General features: G+C 38.9%; 1 pseudogene; it reads right to left on the reverse strand.

Moving 5' to 3' along the window:
- Positions 1–224: 224 nt before the first annotated feature.
- On the reverse strand, positions 225–1,329 carry LOC130869801 (high mobility group protein B1-like; annotated as a pseudogene).
- Positions 1,330–7,643: the final 6,314 nt, after the last annotated feature.

Consider the following 7,643-nt stretch of genomic DNA (forward strand, 5'->3'; position numbering starts at 1 on the left):
ATGGTAAACATGATGACCAACTAGGAAAGGCTTTTTTTTTTTTACTAATAAAAAAAATTGTATTTACTTAGAAGCATTCAGAATGTCAACAAAACAGCTGCAATTTTTTTTTGCAATTACAGAGTGGTATTCAGTTAACAGAACAACAATTATCTTCGTATAAGCTGCATCAGAGACAACTGAAGATGAAAAAAAAAAACCAAAAACAAAACAAAACAAAAAAAAAAAAAACAAAAAAACTACCGTCCCCATATATAACTAATTTGTGCTGTGCACCAACAAGAACCTGCTTTAAATTTCCATGCCAATTTACAACCCCCAGACTGTACCAGGCAAGGTTAGTGGCTATTGAAAATACCACTAGGACAGGGCTATCTAAAGACATACTCGGTAGTGTGTTAACTATACAAAAAAAGACACTGTACAGTTTAAAAACAAATCTTACACAGCCTTACATTTCAATTTTTTTCTTTAAAAGGAGTGAGTTGTGTACAGGGGGGTTAAATGCTTTATAGACAAGAAAAAAAACTGCGCTAGAACCAACTTATTCATCATCATCTTCTTCCTCATCTTCGTCTTCCTCTTCTTCCTCCTCCTCTTCATCCTCTTCGTCTTCCTCATCATCTTCCTCTTCCTTCTTTTTCTTGCTCTTTTCCGCCATGACCACCCCCTTTTTCGCTGCATTGGGTTTTCCTTTTAGCTCTGTAGGCAGCAATATCCTTTTCGTACTTCTCCTTCAGCTTGGCAGCCTTCTTTTCGTAGGGCTGCTTGTCATCTGCAGCAGTGTTGTTCCACATCTCTCCCAGTTTCTTTGCAACATCACCAATGGATAAGCCAGGGTGTTCTCCTTTGATTTTGGGGCGATACTCAGAACAGAACAAGAAGAAGGCCGAAGGAGGCCTCTTGGGTGCATTGGGGTCCTTGAACTTCTTTTTGGTCTCCCCTTTGGGGGGGATGTAGGTTTTCATTTCTCTTTCATAACGAGCCTTGTCAGCCTTGGCCATGTCTTCAAATTTCCCCTTTTCTTTAGCAGACATGGTCTTCCACCTTTCTGAGCACTTCTTGGAGGACTCTGAGAAGTTGACAGAAGCATCCGGGTGCTTCTTCTTGTGCTCCTCCCGGCAAGTTTGCACAAAGAATGCATACGAGGACATTTTGCCTCTCGGCTTCTTAGGATCTCCTTTGCCCATGTTTAGTTGATTTTCGTCCGCGAGGCACAGAGTTGCCCAGTGCCCGTCCGGCTCTCGCTTGCCCCGGCGCTGTCTCTATGGAGCTCAATGTACTGCAATGGCTGTGAGAGCGGGAGCCAGACGCAGCCTCCTCACTCTCTCTGCTCTGTAACATTACTCTAGGAAAGGCTTTTTTGTTGTTGTTTTGTTTAGTTTTTGTTTTACTTATAGGTTAAGTCACTTACTAAAGGAAGACAGGGCAGGAGCTCAAAGCAGGAATCTGGAGGCAGAAACCACAGAAGAACACTGCTTACTGGCTTACTTCCTGTGACTGCCTCTGTTACCTATCTTCTACAGCCCAAGCCCACATGCCGAGGGATGCTACCACTCACAATTGTATGAGTTCTCCCACATCAAACAGCAATCAAGGAAATGCCCCACCGTAAACCGACAGGCAAATCTGATGAACACACCCTCTCCCTAGGTGTTTCAAACTGACTGCCAAGATTAATCAATCACTGTTCTCTCTACCTAGGGTAGATAGAGACTCCCAAGAAAACACCACACAACAGAAAAACTAACTTTCAGAATTAGTGGGTAAAGGAGATAGGTCTGAATTGCAACAAGAAACTCATAAGGCAGTAAGACCCTTGGTGTCTGTGTAAGGACACTGTTGATACTGGTGACCTAAGGTTTTGGAATGGCAATAGGCCAGAGAGTCAGAGTGAAGTTATTCCAAGGTTTTATTTGTGTTCAGAAAGAGAAAGCGTTCACAAAGAGAATTGTTAAAGATTGTGTTCTTTAGAAATAAGCATTGAATAAGAAATTGGGGGCAGGTAATTTTTTTTAGATATAAACATCAAGAAAGAAGGAAAATCAATATTTAATAATCAGTGAGACGGATGTAAGTTCAACAGAGTTCAAGTGCTAGGCACTCAGACATGACAGTTCTTACGGATGCTAAAGGGCAAGCAGGATGACCAGTGGCCAGACCTTTCTATCTCTCCAGATAAAAACGTCTGAATGATGAATGTGAGAAGGCTGGATGGTGAAGGGTAAGGATGAGCTAAAGTGGTTCTTTGCAGATCCTGAGTTGACAGGGGAAACTTGTTTGTTGAATTCAGATACCTTGGAGAGGGACCTGGATGAAGCATCTATGTTTCAAATCCCCAGAACTGACTTGGACTTTGTAGGAAGAGGTAAAGAGCTAGCAACCACAGGTCAGACGTGCTATAGATAGTTCTCCATCTCTGACCTTGATTATGACCTGGGAGTCTGTCTTCACAATTTCCCTAATTACTCTGTGGGGGCTAACTGAATTCTGTCCATTCTCTAATAGTCTAAAGTTCTTTCCTGTTATTTATTTGTTAATTTACCAAAGTATTTACTGAGGCTAATATTGTGTCAGCCAGTTTTAGATGTGTAGGATACACCAAAACACCAAGAAGGTGAACAGAGCTTCATGACCTTGTGGAGGACAGTCCTTCTGTATTTACAGTGCTATGTAATATGAGAAAAAGCAATGAAATACATCTCTAACCAAGGAAAAAAATACCTTAGTTAAATCACAATAGCATTTGAAAAACTGCTTCAAAGAAGAAGAACTTGATATTCAGGGAGTCACAGAAAATATATCACACCCTAAAAGAAACCCGATGAATTATTTACTGGGCCATATCATAGCTTCCACACACTGTACCAGAAATAAATTTTTTCTACCTTTTGTCTATGAGAGTTAATAAAATTACTGACAAGCTTTCCATACTGACAAAGGCAGGAAGAAAATGAAAGTACAGAGAGGAGGAAATAAAATACACTTTCAGAGACTTGGATTGAAAATATGTCAAAGCTCTTCCTGGTGAGTCAGACAGAAAGTTATTAAAACTATGATTGTAGCACAAGATATGGAAACAAATAAAGAGTATTTCTACCCGTCTCATATGAGCTTCAATATTGGATCTTATTTTCAGCTGTTATCATGGAAGGCATTGAACAGAAAAAAAATTGCACTAGTGTCCTTTATTTTTGCTTATTTTCTTAAGATCTTTTAAATTATGCGTATATATACATTTATATAATTTATATATAATATATATTATATATGTGACTGAGGGCACAGTATGAAACATCAGAAAACATTTTGACAGTGCTCAATATTCATCAAGTAATCATAGCATTAATAAACCCGTAGAGCTTTTATGTATGACCCTGAATTTAAGATTTATTTTATTTAAGGAAGCAAAAAAGGAAACTAACGTTGGGAGAGTTGGGGAGAATAATACATATCACAAACACCCAGCCTGATGTAAGGATATATTTGGGAATTTAACAGAATGGAGTCGTAGAATGGAGTCATTACTTTCTGCTCTTCTATACCACAAGACACAATTATTAGTTAAAATTGTCTTCAATATGTTTTAAAATGTCTAGAAATTACAAATTTTCCAACACATAAAAGTGATTCATATTTGAAAAAATGGAAAATCTGAACTTGACCTGGTTATTGTATATTTCATGCATGTATTGAATTACCAAAATGTAGCACACAAAGAAGAAAAATATATCTCAACAGAAATAAAAATAAGTTGAATTCGTACAAAATATATTTTAAGGAAAGGAGTTCTGATGTTTTTATGATTTAGTCATTAAATTTTTGGGTTTTTTACATCTACAGTTGTATTTATTGCTTTTATTTGAAAGAGGAGATAAAACAAAATGTTAATAGCATTTTCTTTCATTTTCCTAAACACAAATCATTCAGATAAAACTAATTTAACCATAAATCACTAAAAAGAGCAAATGTGGTTCGGGAAAAAAAAAAAGGGCTCAGTTGACATAGAACATGAACAGAAATGTTGTGGTTCAACTACTCAGGACCTTCTCCCCAGAGGCAAACACAAGGACTCATTTTATGAGGATGCCCCCCACACACACCAAATCTAGAGATGTTTCAACTCAAACTGTAATGTTAAAAAGAGAAAAAAGGAAAACAATAAACCCAAGACAATGTACAACCCCACAACCACCCAACAATATCAACCATCTTTAACCAACCATGTGAATTTCTTTTCATTTTATAAAAAGATTAATAAAAGTATTGAGAAAATATTTTCACCTTATATTTGTAGAGATAATAGAATGCAGAAGTCTCCTAGAAAACAGAACCAGAACCACCCTCCACCTCTGCTGTGAGGACCAGAGTCTGGGATACAGAAACTGTTGGTAGAGTAGAAGCCCAACCAGGGAGAGATCAAAAAGACAAGTGCATGGGGACAACTCCATGTGACAGATGTCTGTGTAAAAGGTGAACTCGGGGTATCATAAAGGCCTTAAACTCCTCCTTGACACACAAAACTAGTTTTTACAAAGATCCAAGCAGTTTGGTCCCAAACTGAGATGAACATATCAGTGTTTTCAATCATTTGATTTTAATGAATTAACAAATACATTTTCCAAAGGATGATGCTTTTATATGATTCAATGATGATGCTAAATTCCTTTCTAGAGAAAATACAAATATCTCATGACCCTAAGTCATAAATAAGTTTTAGAAAAAATATTGTAGCATAATTCAACCAATGACTGGAATTTTTGTAGCTCCAGTTGGAGCAGGTGATATAGCATCAACCCTACATCCACATCACTGTTGCCATGGTGATAGTGAACTAGCCCTCAAAAGCTGTAAGCATGCCCCCAAATTAAATGCTTTTTTTTCTTCTATAAGTAGCTTGGTTATGGTGCCTCCTTACAGAAAGAGAGCAGTGAGTATGATAACAGAATAGGTAATCCAGACTGGTTCTCTTGAGAACAACTAGTCAATCAAAGAAGATTAAAAAACAACACTGTGAAGGCATATGGAACTCAAACAATAATGAAATATTATGGAAGCAAGATTTAAAAAAAGAGGAGAAGACACTCATAAAATTGAGTCAGGCATGGAGAATCTTTGCACTGAGAAACGTCTAACAATTCTTAGGGAGGCACTGATGCTAACAAGAATGTCAGACAGAACCATGGGAATGTGAGACCAAAATCAGAGGTCAGGGGTCGGGGGACAGGTCTAGAGAAGTGGACATTGAGAGATCTGCAGTGGGTCTCTGCTTGCTCCAAAGTCAAACTTAGACCACGAAAGGCTCTTGGTTTTGTTCCTAGAAAGCCTCCAACAGTTAGAGCTGTCTGTGGAGTAGGGAAACAGTGGAGTACCCTTGACCAGAAAGGCTGGGAGTGGTGGGGCATGACTGAAAGTCAGGATGTGAACAACTTCTGAAAAAACTATTACTCCCAGTTTTCTGTTGCTGTTTGGAGGTAGGGATTGAACTAAGCATGTGCTAGACCTGGTTAGAAGTGAGAGGTCTCCAAGCTTCCCAATGTCTTCAAAACTGGGAGTTTCCATAGCTTAGCTCTGAGATTTGATCTGATATTTCTACTCTCATCTCATTTCTTTCCCTCTCTGGATTTAGAGTGTGACAAAGAGTAGCAACCAACTAGTCTGGAAAAAAAACCAGAACCAAACGTAGCATGTGTTATTTTGTTTCTGTCTAGTCAGATGACTTAATCGTCACTTTAAGAGAACATTTGAAAAAAAATTCTTGAGCATAGTCTTGAGATGCAAAGCCAACTATATGCTTTCATCAACATCCTGACCCAAAGCAACAGAAAAGGGAAGGAATCCTTGGATCTTCATTTCCCCAGTTCCTCTTGTGACTTAGACTGGGCTGTCAAGTATGGTATCCACTAATCACAGAAGCTACTTAAATTAGCTACAATAAAGCACAACTTAAGACTCATTTCCTCAGTCACATTAGTCATATCCCAAGTACCCCATAAATACTTGTGGCTAGTGGCTGTCATACTGATCTGTGCTAAATAAAAATATGCCCATTGAGGAAAAAAAACTGGTAGATGACAGAATGATAGATCATCTGTCTTGTGAAGGGGTGGTCTGTTATGAAAAAGAAACGACAAGTTGCTTGTCAAGCAATTTTTTAAAATTAATTTATTTTTATTTTATGTGTACTGATGTTTTTGCCTGCGTATATGTCTGGGTGAGGGTGTCAGATCCCCTGGAATTGGAGTTACAGGGAGGTGTGAGCTGTCATGTGGGTTCTGGGAATTGAACCAGGTCCCCTGGAAGAATAGCCAGTGCTCTTAACCAGTGAGCTGTCTCTCCAGTCCCAAAGCAATGTGTTTTGAGGCTACCTGGAAAAGAAGTTTTTTCGGTGAGCAGAGGTCAAACTAGACCAGCCACAGTTATCTAGAAATGTTCCTTTATCTCTACAGTTAGGGAACTCCATTGATTTAACATATGTGAGGATTTTAGCTGAGGTTCCTCTGAAAACTCACATGTATTAACCAAGTAATAGTCCTTTGTCTCAGACATGTGGAGAGATGGGAGGCGTCTGCGATCGGAAACTGGAGATGGGGATTCTAAAAGCTTCTCTGCTGTTATTCTATCCTGAGACCTCAACCTAGACTCTTCACTCTTTTGGTCCCATATTTCACATTCTGTTTTCATTAGAACAAAATTCAAATTTTAATGTTGAAAGACACTAACATTATGCTATCCAGAGTGAAATCTGATCTGAATTCTTCATTCTGTGATTCCTTGTGAAAAATATCTATCTCTCCCACTGTGTGTTTCCCAAAAGCAAGACAGGATTCATTCCTCGGGCAGTCATGGTCTCAGAACTCAGAAATCCAGAGAGATGCTTCCAGATTTGGTGTTGGTTTATTTAACTTGGTCTGTGCTGAGATTCCTGGAAAAGAACAGTCTAAACACACTGACTTAAAGCTCAATCAGGAAATACTGAATAAATTAGCTAAGTACTTCTGTTGTCTGTTTTGTCTTCAGTGAGGGAAGTAAATACCCCAGCACCACCCACTTCTTAAGAGTGCCAATTAAAGAACATCTGCACGCTTATGAGATTAGTAATGGAAAAGAAGATTCAAGGAAGTGTCTGTCGGGGACCATGTGTAGAAGTGCAATCTCAGTGCTGATGAGGCTGAAACAGGAAGACTGTTGGTTCAAGACCAGCCTGTGCTACACAGTGAAAATTCATTTTAAAATCAAGAACATTAGCCACTGATAATACTGTTTCTTGGATTACTGGAGTTATACAATACAGATACATAATAATGATTTCATTCAAGTTAATTTGGTTATAAATGCCATCTGATATTGTATGTTGCTTTCTTTCTTTTATATAGTTATCCTCCTGGCTATGGGAAGTAGACAAGAGTCCTGGGCAAAAAATTGGAATCTTGGGGGTAGGGTGGGATGGGGGTAAGGGGAGATGGAGAAAGAAAAGTGTGAAGGAGAGGATGAGGGGAACTTGGGGAAACGGGATGATTGGGGATATAGGAAGGTTGGATAGGGGAGCAGGGAAACTCATATCTTAGTTAAGGGAACCACCTAAGGGTTGGCAAGAGACTTGAACTTGGGGTGGCTACCAGATTCCCAGGGCAATGTCCCCA

This window comes from Chionomys nivalis, chromosome 2, assembly GCF_950005125.1.
Source record: "Chionomys nivalis chromosome 2, mChiNiv1.1, whole genome shotgun sequence".
In the NCBI taxonomy this organism is placed as follows: Eukaryota; Metazoa; Chordata; class Mammalia; order Rodentia; family Cricetidae; genus Chionomys; species Chionomys nivalis.